The 14402-nt window shown below is 35.8% G+C and overlaps 1 pseudogene across 1 annotated transcript in view; it reads right to left on the bottom strand.

Moving 5' to 3' along the window:
* LOC143241684 (activin receptor type-2A-like) overlaps positions 1-14402 on the bottom strand; it is a 28063-nt pseudogene that overhangs the window by 1249 nt on the left and 12412 nt on the right. The window contains exons 5-9 of the transcript XR_013022257.1: positions 11461-11629; positions 9934-10173; positions 6984-7122; positions 6583-6713; positions 5383-5530 (exon numbers count right to left, since the gene is read on the bottom strand). The product of XR_013022257.1 is annotated as an activin receptor type-2A-like (transcript). The remainder of the gene's footprint in view (positions 1-5382; positions 5531-6582; positions 6714-6983; positions 7123-9933; positions 10174-11460; positions 11630-14402) is intronic.

A 14402-nucleotide genomic window follows, 5' to 3' on the forward strand; every position in this document is an offset into this window, starting at 1 on the left:
GATGTTAAACAAAGATGTATCATCATTCATCATGACTTGTGTGTGATGTTAAACAAAGATGTATCATCATTCATCATGACTTGTGTGTGATGTTAAACAAAGATGTATCATCATTCATCATGACTTGTGTGATGATGTTAAACAAAGATGTATCATCATTCATCATGACTTGTGTGTGATGATGTTAAACAAAGATGTATCATCATTCATCATGACTTGTGTGTGATGATGTTACACAAAGATGTATCATCATTCATCATGACTTGTGTGTGATGATGTTAAACAAAGATGTATCACCATTCATCATGACTTGTGTGTGATGTTAAACAAAGATGTATCATCATTCATCATGACTTGTGTGTGATGTTAAACAAAGATGTATCATCATTCATCATGACTTGTGTGTGATGTTAAACAAAGATGTATCATCATTCATCATGACTTGTGTGTGATGATGTTAAACAAAGATGTATCATCATTCATCATGACTTGTTTGTGATGATGTTAAACAAAGATGTATCATCATTCATCATGACTTGTGTGTGATGATGTTAAACAAAGATGTATCATCATTCATCATGACTTGTGTGTGATGATGTTAAACAAAGATGTATCATCATTCATCATGACTTGTGTGTGTGTGAAATGTCTTTTAGTATCAAAACTACGTACTGAGTTTTCTCTATTACGTACTGTATCTGGAACATCTCATTCCAATGGCCAACCATAATCAGCTATCATGCTGATGTTACACCTTTCCTGATACCATTTTATTTTCCAGATGTCTTGATGAAATCTTTCCCCTTGTTCTCCGTTTTGTTCACTGAGATTTGCTGCAGAATTGTCAATAAGCAAATGTCAGAAATGAACGTTCTTTAAATTTATCAAAAACCTTATTTACGATAGGCACCTAATTTTTGGCCTTTGTTGTTTCTTAATGATATCTTAATAAGCAATTCATGCTTTATTTTCAATTTTCCTTACTGTCCTTTTGAACTGTTCATTTAAAGTCAATTTATAACCTAAGGCATAACAAAAATTCCTTCTTCAAGTCTCGCCTCTGAAGGATCTGGGAAGTTCTTACATTGATACTTGAAACAGTCACCATCTTTATCTAAGGTCTCTACAACCTTCTTCATCAGGCCCAGTTTTGTATGAAGTGTAGGTAACAGGACGTTCTTTGTATCAACCAAACTTTCATGTTCAATGTTTTTTTAACCTAGTATCAGGTTGACTCTGTGTGACCACTGTTTATTTATTCACTGTTGATTTCGTGCTCTGTGTTTCAATCACACAAAAAACATGGCAACTCTGTATGACCTAACTGTTGACCCAACAACATACAAAAAAAAACCTTTTAAGTTTCTAGAAAGTAGCCAGCTGTATTCTTCATATTTGAACCTTACTGTGAAGAAGTTTGAGATTTTTCTATATTTTCTTCCAATTGAGAAATAGAAACAGACACATATATGTTACCATATATGTTACCACTATGAAGATGGACACCTTTTAGAATTATTTTGGAGGAGTCATTGAACAACCACCACTTACTTCGTTCATAGACTGTAGCTTCTAACAGTGGTATTAATTCAGCAATACTGTTGAAATAAACCACTGAACCTTCTTGTAAAAAATATGGTAGAAACTTTTTCTCACATTTCTCTGCCAGTAGAATGATGTCTTTGAAGGAAACGTAAGTTCTTAACCGAATGTCTGGACTACAAAATCTTGGAAGAATACTTTGGAAGGCCTAAATCTGTCACCAAATCATTAGGTTCACCTTTGTATGAAAAGTTGTGGTTCACCAGATGTTTAAGATTGAAAACAATCACTGTTATCATTTCTAATGACATCAAATGAAACTGTAAGAAGAGTCTGTGGTGTAGTAGGTACAGATACATCAGGTCCATGGTGTGGTAGGTATGGATACATTAGGTCCATGGTGTGGTGAGTACAGATACATCAGGTCCATGGTGTGGTAGGTATGGATACATCAGGTCCATGGTGTGGTAGGTATGGATACATTAGGTCCATGGTGTGGTGAGTACAGATACATCAGGTCCATGGTGTGGTAGGTATGGATACATTAGGTCCATGATGTGATAAGTACAGATACATCAGGTCCATGGTGTGGTAGGTATGGATACATTAGGTCCATGGTGTGGTAAGTACAGATACATTAGGTCCATGGTGTGGTGAGTACAGATACATCAGGTCCATGGTGTGGTGAGTACAGATACATCAGGTCCATGGTGTGGTGAGTACAGATACATCAGGTCCATGGTGTGGTGAGTACAGATACATCAGGTCCATGGTGTAGTAGGTAGAGATACATCAGGTCCATGGTGTAGTAGGTAGGGATACATCAGGTCCGTGATGTAGTAGGTACAAATACATCAGGTCCACGGTGTAGTAGGTACAGATACATCAGGTCCATGATGTAGTAGGTAGGGATACATTAGGTCTGTGATGTAGTAGGTACAGATACATCAGGTCCATGGTGTAGTAGGTATGGATACATCAGGTCTATGGTGTAGTAGGTATGGATACATCCGGTCCATGATGTGGTAAGTACAGATACATCAGGTCCATGGTGTGGTAAGTACAGATACATCAGGTCTGTGGTGTAGTAGGTATGGATACATTAGGTCTGTGGTATAGTAGGCACGGATACATCAGGTCCATGGTGTGGTACGTACAGATACATCAGGTCCATGGTGTGGTACGTACAGATACATCAGGTCCATGGTGTGGTAAGTACAGATACATCAGGTCCATGGTGTGGTAAGTACAGATACATCAGGTCCATGGTGTGGTAAGTACAGAAACATAAGGTCCATAGTGTGGTAAGTACAGATATATCAGGTCCATGGTGTGGTAAGTACAGATATATCAGGTCCATGGTGTGGTAAGTACAGATACATCAGGTCTGTGGTGTAGTAGATAGGGATACATCAGGTCCATGGTGTTGTAAGTACAGAAACATCAGGTTCATGGTGTAGTAGATAGGGATACATCAGGTCCATGGTGTTGCAAGTACAGAAACATCAGGTTCATGGTGTAGTAGATAGGGATACATCAGGTCCATGGTGTTGTAAGTACAGAAATATCAGGTTTGTGTTGTAGTAGGTAGGGATACATCAGGTCCGTGGTGTAGTAGGTACAGAAACATCAGGTTCGTGGTGTAGTAGATAGGGATACATCAGGTCCATGGTGTTGTAAGTACAGAAACATCAGGTTCATGGTGTAGTAGATAGGGATACATCAGGTCCATGGTGTTGTAAGTACAGAAACATCAGGTTCATGGTGTAGTAGATAGGGATACATCAGGTCCATGGTGTTGTAAGTACAGAAACATCAGGTTCGTGGTGTAGTAGATAGGGATACATCAGGTCCATGGTGTTGTAAGTACAGAAACATCAGGTTCGTGGTGTAGTAGGTAGGGATACATCAGGTCCATGGTGTTGTAAGTACAGAAACATCAGGTTCGTGGTGTAGTAGGTAGGGATACATCAGGTCCATGGTGTTGTAAGTACAGAAACATCAGGTTTGTGTTGTAGTAGGTAGGGATACATCAGGTCCATGGTGTAGTAGGTACTTGCTTCAGGACTTAGGCTTTTGAAAGGTTACTGTTATTATCTCTGAAACTTCTCTCATTAAGTCAGTTGTCCAAAAAAACAATTCACATAGTTCTCAAATATGAATTTTAAAATACAAATAATACAACCACTTAAACAGGATGCCCCCAAACTAACTATAATTTACCTGGCCTACCAAAATGTTTAAAACTTACTGGAACACCAATTTCATTCTTCATTTAATAAAACCTGCTTAGCAGATGCCATCTTTAACAAATAAATTAACACCAAAACTTTGTAATCGTGTAATGCACAAATTAGCCTTTCTATTGATCATAAGCACATACAAGTGAAAAGTTACGTGTCAGTAAGTAATTTCAAAAGCATGAAGAGTAAGATGATACTTTTGTGGTGAAAACAATTTCATTCGTATCTCAAAAGCTAAAAGATGAGAGATGTTCTGGCCAGTAAAGACTTATTTGGTGTACATACAGGCAGACAACCTGAAACCAATGTATCTGGTGTACATACAGGCAGACAACCTGAAACCAATGTATCTGGTGTACATACAGGCAGACAATCTGAAACCAATGTATCTGGTGTACATACAGGCAGACAACCTGAAACCAATGTATCTGGTGTACATACAGGCAGACAACCTGAAACCAATGTATCTGGTGTACATACAGGCAGACAACCTGAAACCAATGTATCTGGTGTACATACAGGCAGACAACCTGAAACCAATGTATCTGGTGTACATACAGGCAGACAACCTGAAACCAATGTATCTGGTGTACATACAGGCAGACAATCTGAAACCAATGTATCTGGTGTACATACAGGCAGACAATCTGAAACCCATGTATCTGGTGTACATACAGGCAGACAATCTGAAACCAATGTATCTGGTGTACATACAGGCAGACAATCTGAAACCAATGTAAGAGAAGAAAGAAAATTTACAAATTTAGAGTGCACAAGCAATACATGACACATACACAAAAAGAGTGCCAATTATTTAGATATTTATTTTAAACATTAAGAAATCATTACTTGTATCAACTACATTCTGATGCTATGTTTATTGAGAAACACTAGTAATATAGTTGTTTCATTAAATTTTGAAAGACATTCTGTAAAAGTTGTAAAATGCAAACTTTTACCCCAACCATGCCACGGGGGCAGTACTGGAATCATGATTAAACTTCAGAGAAAACTCATGCCATCATCACGATTGTTTATGAACGAATGACAGTCAAGAAATTTGTGTCACTAAAGTGTAAGTACACATAAAACCATTTACAACAGAACATTTGAAAATAAAAGAGCTTACCAAATAAACACAACTCTTGACTTATTAGAAGTATTATAAAAACTTTAATAAATAAGCAAATTAAACTCTGATTAAATCAAACAATTTTTATTTTAGCTACACCTAACAACTACTTGTTTCTTGAAAATATAAATATATAAATGTTTTGTTTTTAAAATAATCAGTAGAAAGTTCAGAACTTCTTGAGTTCATGACCATTGTACTGAAGACAAAATCAGTATTATCCCTTGACAATATTCTAAAAAAACACTCTGTTGATAATTAACATTAATGTGCTACTCTATTGGTGATTGAAATGTGTTTTTTTACATATTTTTTATTAGATCTTCTAAACATTTCATTAAGTCAAGGGAAAACTAGTAATACAGGGTTTTACTTTTACAACAACTTTCCAATGCATATTAACAACAACAAAACTACTGGTAAGTAAATGTTAAGCTATGAAAGAGACACTAAAATGAAACGTGCCAGTTGTGGTGAGAAATTCACTGCCTACGTCTGGAGCAGCCGATTTGTACAGTAATGCTATTCTCTCTTGCACACAGCTAGCAGAAAGTCTTGCCTCTGTTTCGTGATCCCAACACTCATCAATAGTGCTGCAGAGAGCAGCCATGCCCTGATGGGAAGAAAAGTTTTGTCACTAGAGGTCCTTTATTACTTGTACAGCAAATAAAAACTGGAACAACAAAAATGTATTATTCTCCCATTATGTAAAGTGTGTTCTTTGAAAGAGATAACCCAAAACTACCCTGAGCTATGTAATAGTAATTTGATATAACAATATGAAACACAATTATCATAATGTTGAATAAATTGCATTCAGTTTGAAAATTAAAACATGTTAATATTTCAAACACAAAGATAATTTAGTAGCATTAATGTTATGGTATTACTCTGTGGGTAAAGGAATTTCAAAACACCATACTTAAGAAACATGATCAGATAATCTCCTTGTAGCAATTATAAAAACAGGACTATTGTTCAAAGGATCTCCCTGTATCAATTATAAAAACAGGGTTGTAGTTCAAAAGATCCCCTTGTAGCAATTATAAAAACAGGGTTGTGGTTCAAAAGATCCCCTTGTAGTATTATAAAAACAGGGTTGTGGTTCAAAGGATCCCCTTGTAGCAATTATAAAACAGGGTAGTGGTTCAAAGGATCCCCTTGTAGCAATTATAAAACAGGGTAGTGGTTCAAAGGATCCCCTTGTAGCAATTATAAAAACAGGATTGTGGTTCAAAGGATCCCCTTGTAGCAATTATAAAAACAGGATTGTGGTTCAAAGGATCCCCTTGTAGCAATTATAAAAACAGGATTGTGGTTCAAAGGATCCCCTTGTAGCAATTATAAAAACAGGATTGTGGTTCAAAGGATCCCCTTGTAGCAATTATAAAAACATGATTGTGGTTCAAAGGATCCCCTTGTAGCAATTATAAAAACAGGATTGTGGTTCAAAGGATCCCCTTGTAGCAATTATAAAAACAGGATTGCAGTTCAAAGGATCCCCTTGTAGCAATTACTAAAAAAACAGTAATGTTATTTAATTGATTCTTTTCAAGCAATATAATTGATTACTTATATGTAGTCTCGTATAAACAAAATACATGAAATATGTGCCTCAAGTGAATAACTCAGATTGTTAGCTTCAACAGTTTCTGTAAAACTTACAGGGTGTTTCTTCCACATATTTTTGAATTTCGGCCTAATCTTCTTTTGTACTACTGTTTCCTGCATGTCCTCTAGGGTTGGATGCTGACCAACCTCTTCTTCAAATGGAAGCATGTATTCTCCAACAGGTCCTAGAATATTTCTTAATTAGTTACAAATAAGCCAAGATAAAGCTGCTTTTGGTCAAAATTATAAAATAGTTGTTTTAAAACAAATGTAAGTACACATCCTATATTTTCTTTACTAAATCTTTTAAATATTTACATAGTGATAAATCCAAGCATTCATAGCTTACATTGATTAACCACATCCTTATTATAACTAACCAAAGAAATCATGAAGTGCATCAATAATACTTAAAAATCAATGCACCAACTCTACTGCTCACATAACTGACCTACCATCTTGGGCAGAACACCTCGAAAGCACCTCCCACAAGACCAGTCCACAAGCATACATATCTATCCTTAGAAATGCATCCCTGTTGAAACTGATGGCCCCTTCCAGGACCTCAGGAGCCATATATCTTCTTGTTCCAACCTAGATATAAAAAACAGAATTTGTATCCAAGTTTAATATGAACCTCCAAATCTCATCAAGTGCTTTCCCTTACAAATCTCATATACCTATCACTCAAAGTTTCAACAATAATTATAATGTTGTTTTTTTTAAAGTTCAGTTTCAATTTAAGTCTGTTAAATGACAGAAGTTTCTTTATTCACAGTTGGACTTAATGTGTGCTTTACTTACAGGTTCATAACATTCATTCAGTGCATATTTTTTTATCTGTATCAGGCCACGCATACCACACTTACAACAAACAAGGTAAAGACATTATTCTAAATAATTTTCACATTTTAAATGAACACCACCACACAAGACCATGATCTCAAATCATACCTTAAAGGAAATTGGATAATAGCCACAGGACTGAGAAAGATTCTATGAAATAAAAAAAGGGGAGTAACCACCATTCAAGGAATCAGTGTGTGCACCAACACAGTGGAAAGCCCAGAATAAGCAGAAATAAATTATCTGCCACATGATACAGGTCCACCAGACTAAGAATATGAAGGCTGTAGCCCAACACAGGAGGACCAGTGACCTACACTAGGGGTTTTAACTGAGTGCCCACTTGCTTTAGACACTCCTACACAACTATCCCTGTAGGGCTAGACAGAGTAAAACCAGAGCTCACAGCAATGGAAAAGCAAGAGAACTCTGAAAAGATCACCAACTTGAAATCAAGCATCCAAAAAATTACCCCAATTGTAAATGGATACACCTGGAGAAAGAACTATTATGGACTCAGAGGAGAAACACCCAAAAAAAGGTGTTGAAAGAAAAAACAGCCACACACACACACACAGCCAAAAAAAAAACTACAAATTTTAACAATTAAGTGACAAAATAAGTGTGTAAACATTAATATGTCCACACTGTAAGACTGCCGATCAATAAGTGATTAACAGCTGTAAAATTAGAGGGCACCAGTTATGATAGAGGTAGCATTACACTTGTAGAGGGTTACTGTATAATCATTTGCATGTTAGTATCCACGTCTCATGCTCTGAAACATAATGGTACATGGGAGTACCAGGGATAATAGCAAGCAAAACTTTATGCTGACAGAGGTCAGTATGACTGTAGGTAAGATCTCGTTATCAGAAATATTTTGTATTTACCACATAAAATATCCGATTTTTGAAACTCACTGATGATACTTTTGAAAAACTTGCCAGTAGTCACCTGTAACAATAACATCCAAAACAAATTAGGTAGTTCTATAACCATGACAACAGCAAACAAACAAAGGCACAGCATCTCCAATCCAAATTTTAATACATGCATAAACGTCTATCAAACCACATTTATTCACTCAGTTCTCAGTTGTTTTTTTTCAAAGTCCTCATCTTATACTTCTGATTCATCAACAACAAATCATCATAGACTTTTCATCATCTACCTTCTTCATTCTATCAATTTATTTTCATTCATGAGAATCACACTTATCATTTTGATAACCCTACCAATACAAGCATATAACACAGAGATCTGCACATTATTAACATAATGCTACATCAAACATTAAAAAAATATACACTACCTTAGATTTTGTTTGTTGTTAAACATAAACCCACACAATGGGCTATCTGTGCTCTGCCCACTATAAATATTAAAGTTCAATTTTTAGCATTAAAATGGTAAAAATGAGTTTCAAATCTTACCACAACTGAACCACCAGGAACACCACAGTGACATCAAATCTTACCACAACTGAACCACCAGGAACACCACAGTGATACCAAATCTTACCACAACTGAACCACCAGGAACACCACAGTGACATCAAATCTTACCACAACTGAACCACCAGGAACACCACAGTGACACCAAATCTTACCACAACTGAACCACCAGGAACACCACAGTGACATCAAATCTTACCACAACTGAACCACCAGGAACACCACAGTGACACCAAATCTTACCACAACTGAACCACCAGGAACACCACAGTGACACCAAATCTTACCACAACTGAACCACCAGGAACACCACAGTGACATCAAATCTTACCACAACTGAACCACCAGGAACACCACAGTAAATCTTTTTTTAAAAATTTCCCATGTGGTGTATATCCATTTGTTAATACTTAATATCATGCATTAACACCCACACCAAATAAGTAAAAACTTCAAAATTTACAGAACTGGTCTGCTGAGAAGCATGGTTCAGTTTTAACAAAACATTTTCAATAAAAAATAGAGAGACAGAGTTGTTAGTTTTATGTAGCCTTCAAAATACAAAATATAACTTTGAAGATGTCCACTGTTAAAAGATTTGGCTGGTAAAATAAACAATGTATTATGGCAAGTAAACGTACACTGTAAGAAACGATTTGTAGAGGAAAAAATGTTTGTAAATTTTATAAATTTACAAGTTATGAAATATGATATAAGGATGAAAATAAACCGTTATATTTATAAAACAGATTTCATTCTGTAAATATATAACACTTCAAAATATTCATTCAAATTTAAAGACATGCACTTGTCAATGTATGAAACCTTGTGTTTGAAATTAGCCAGTCAGATATAAATTAACAAGTTCAAATGAAAAATTCAACCGTTTTCTAAGAAAATTATTTTGAACTTAAAAACGAAGGAACATAAACATGACGTGTTCAACTAATCTTCAGTTATAGTGTAAAGAATGTGTAGAGACACAGAGGAAAACTGTTAGTGACAGTAAACCATACCATGGTGTTTGGGATTTATTATTAATGATATCTTCCTTATATTATCTAGGTAAAGCAGAACCACACATATAAGACATTAAACATACCTGTCCATGAGTATCACCTGGTGACTGTCCTGCAAAGAAAACCAAGGCTAAACCAAAATCTGAAATACAAGCTACCATGTTGTTCTTCAAGAGAACATTTTTACTTTTGAAATCTCTGTGTGCTATAGATGGTTTGTAAGCTTCCAGTTTGGTTGGAGGTAGCTCTTCATGTAAGTGCATGAGACCTCTAGATATCGAGTCAGCAATGCTCAGAACTTCTGACCATGAAACCACATTCGCCTGGATGAAAATTTTTTTATGGTTAACAGAAAAAGGAATATCTAATACATTAATATTTTATAACCATAACAATTATAATACATCTACAATTAAAATCACCTGAAAGGAAGAGCACATTCAGTGTGTTTCAAACCCATAACCTGCAGATTGAAAGTCAAAGGCTTTAACCTACAGGTTATGTTAGTATAAATTACACGTGCTAAGGAGTTCACCTGTGAATCATTCTTACAATAGATAGCGATAGATGTATACAACTTATTTGATGTTTGTATAAATTACACGTGCTAAGGAGTTCACCTGTGAATCATTCTTACAATAGATAGTGATAGATGTACACAACTTATTTGATGTTTGTAGAAATTACACGCATGCTAGGAGTTCACCTGTGAATCATTCTTACAATAGATAGCGATAGATGTATACAACTTATTTGATGTTAGTATAAATTACACGTGCTAAGGAGTTCACCTGTGAATCATTCCTACAATAGATAGTGATAGATGTATACAACTTATTTGATGTTTGTATAAATTACACGCGTGCTAAGGAGTTCACCTGTGAATCATTCTTACAATAGATAGTGATAGATGTACACAACTTATTTGATGTTTGTATAAATTACACGTGCTAAGGAGTTTACCTGTGAATCATTCTTACAATAGATAGCAATAGATGTACACAACTTATTTGATGTTTGTATAAATTACACGCTAAGGAGTTCACCTGTGAATCATTCTTACAATAGATAGTGATAGATGTACACAACTTATTTGATGTTTGTATAAATTACACGTGCTAAGGAGTTTAACTGTGAATCATTCTTACAACACATAATTTACAGTAACAAATTTTCATTATAAAATTGCTAAAATTAACTTACATATTTAGCTGATGCATTGGTTTAAAAAAATCTAATATAGCAGAGAATTAAGTTAAATTATCTTTAAACATTACAAGTGTGAGTTACAAATTAAGTTAAATTATCGTTAAACATTACAAGTGTGAGTTGCAAATTAAGAAAAATGTCTTTACTGTTAAGCCTATCATTTTCCACTCACACATTACAGAAGTAACTTAAAAAACAACCTCACACAACAAATTGTGTATAATAAATATACTGATGTTTGCACTAAAAGTAAATTATATAAAAACTCACTTGTACTTTACATTAATAGCAGATTAGCTCAAAATAGAATAGTACACTATGATAGTAACTAACTTTGAATATTTAAATGAACATTTATAAGTTTTGAATTTTGTGTACAATGTGAATATGGATGTTGGTACCTTCAAGTAGTCACTCAGTGAACCTTTTTTCGTGGTAAGCTGTAATTAACCAATACTCCACTAGAAAGTTGTCTCCTCTTTTCTCTGCTGCTATAAATGATAAAATATTATCATGCTTCATTTGTGGCAGCTGGAAAATATCTTTCTCCACTTGCCAAGAGTTTTTATCCTGAATGGAAGAGAAAAACAAAGAAAGAAAATTCTGTTTACAGTTTCGTTAATAAGATCAAGAAATCCACTATTGCTAGGAACATTACAAATTGCATAATCATAGGTAATCTTGGAACTTTATCCCCCCAATGTTTTATGATAACTTTATACAAATGTTAATAAATGAATTTTTCATATAATATTTTGGTTTGTTTACTCTATTATTACCTAATATTGATAGCAGTACAAATAACTACCAATGTTAGCATATGTAAATATATATATGTGCACAGACGTACAGATAAAAATCATCCAGGTAAATAAAAACAACATTAGCCAGTAGGTTACATCCAATGATAACCCTTTTCCAGAAATGTTATCTGTTTATAATTGGTTTAATGATATATATATTTACAGTATCTAATAAATATTATAATTTTCCTACACAAACAATATATTTCTGATTGGTGTTTCTCACAATATTAGCTCTTTAGCTCCCTTTATGTGCAATTTTGTTCTTCACGATTGCCACATTCTGGTCCCCCAAGATTCCAATATGTCTCTCATGCATCACTAACAGAACCATCATATCACTCCTCTACATTCCTATACTGAACTATCACTTTGACATTTGGTAAAAAATGTCAGCACCAGATACAAGTTTGGAGGAAGAGCGGTAAGTGTGAGCAGAGAAAAGCAGCTGTCAGAAGTACTGTGAATCCCACACTGAGAAGGAAGAGGGATTAGTGTGGGGGAATGACACAAGTACCTTCTGAAAGTGTCTGAAGGATACCCCTGAAAATGACAGATTCTGATCCAAATATCAGAATGCACTACTTCTGAGTCTGGTATACTCTTTGCACTTTTGTGGAATATGCAAGACATAGAGGTGGAAAATCAGAGGAGCACATCTGAGCAGAACAGAATGTGGCAGGAAAGTGATCCTAATCAGAGAAAGATATTGTAACTCAACCCCACAACGAAAAAGTGGGTAAACAAGAATGCACCCCCTAGTGTAGAGTAGTTAGGGCATGGGAAACCAAACTTGGTAATCCAACTATGTCTAAAACCTCCTCATGGGGTACCTACATCCACATGAGAATCATAATGCCTTTACCTCAAACCCAACAACTGGTGATTAAGAACCACGCTGATTCCCAAGTATGACACAAGAATTAGTTCTAAACTATCGATCCGAGAACTTGATATTCAGTGTTGAAATGATATCTATGGCACGTAATAAACTCCCCCAACTATCCAAATGACACTAATATCATCATAATAAGAAGATGTGAGATAGACAGGACAGAACCGTAACAAACTTATGCCTATGACTCACAACACAGATGTAGGAAATAATAGGAGGAAAACAGACAACTCAACACCATTGTGAGAACTGCTGGTGATTGGTTCACTCTAAATCCAAAGTGGCAAGGACTTCCATACCTCACTCAAAGAAAGCAGGGTAACAATGCATTGGAAAGTCCAGAGGAATGTCATCATTGGAGATGGTGTAATGGGTGACAATAAAACCTTATTTTGAAAAGCAGACCATACAGAGTTATTCACCCCAGGCATGACAATGATGGGCAGTAATCCCCCTTCTGTTTTACTTGTACAGTCCATGGGTGGCACAGTCTGAGACATTCATGTTTATGAAGTAAAATACTGTGAGGTAATTCACTTTCGATCAATCTTGTGGAGCAGCCCATCTAAATAGTGAGGATGCAAAGTTATGGAAGAGAAAGCATGAGTCAAGATGGATGCATAATGCAGATTTAGAGTTAAAGAATACCTGAGTGGAATCCATATGAGAAAGAATTACAAAAAGGCCTCTGAAATATTGAAAGTATGAATAAAAACTTACCAGTTTCAAAGAAGTCTGAAAAATGGCCACAGATGGTATGATATGATGGAGAGTGGGAGATGAACGAACTGGGAGTGGTCCACATGCCAAATTGAGGTGTTGGATCTGATGAGAAGATGCCTGGCACAAAGTCCAAGAGTAATAGGCCAATCAAATCAAAAAGCTAACCCAACTGGTAAGGGTAGAAGATGATCATGAAGGGAAAAGGGCTGTCAACATATAAAGAGTTGGAAATGTGTACCTTGGAAGGAAGCAGTACAGTCTATATAACAGTAAAGAGCCTTGACTTGACCTGGCTGAGGAAAAGATGGGAAACAGGAAAAAAAAAAAAAGGAGGAACCAGCTAAAGGAAAAGATAGGTAGAGTGACAGATGGTACACAAAACATCGATGGCAAACAAACACAACCTTTGACATCCACAGGCTAAAAGAAGAAGGAAATAAGTTTTAAAGGAAAGATGAAACATGGAACACCAGGAAAGTGGTTCAAATGGAGGTAAAATAAGGGAATGTGGGACCACATTAGCATCTCAGTTTGGAAAGAGCAAACAAGCATGGTAAGAACAGGGAAGAAAAACAAAAGGTATGGGATAAGGCCACTGATATTCAGAAAATGAGGAAACTGAAGACCAATGGTAAGCCTGCCAGCAGGAAGCATCCTGGTTGTAGACCAATTATGTGTTGGCACACCTCCATGAAAGACAGATGGGTGGAATCAGCTAACAAGTAAGCAACTCAATGTGTGAAATAGATCTTCTTGCCAAGTGCCAAACAAAAGCCCGCATGAAGGTGCAGGACTTGAATGTTGGGATGTAGGACACGTGACTGAAGTTGATGACGAAAAGTGGGAGAAAATGAAAGAGGGACCAGAGAGAAGAGGAGTCATTGTCATTGTAACTGTGGAAACCACAGTTGAGCTGGCCAAT

The sequence above is a fragment of the Tachypleus tridentatus genome, unplaced genomic scaffold, assembly GCF_004210375.1.
Source record: "Tachypleus tridentatus isolate NWPU-2018 unplaced genomic scaffold, ASM421037v1 Hic_cluster_1, whole genome shotgun sequence".
NCBI lineage: Eukaryota > Metazoa > Arthropoda > Merostomata > Xiphosura > Limulidae > Tachypleus > Tachypleus tridentatus.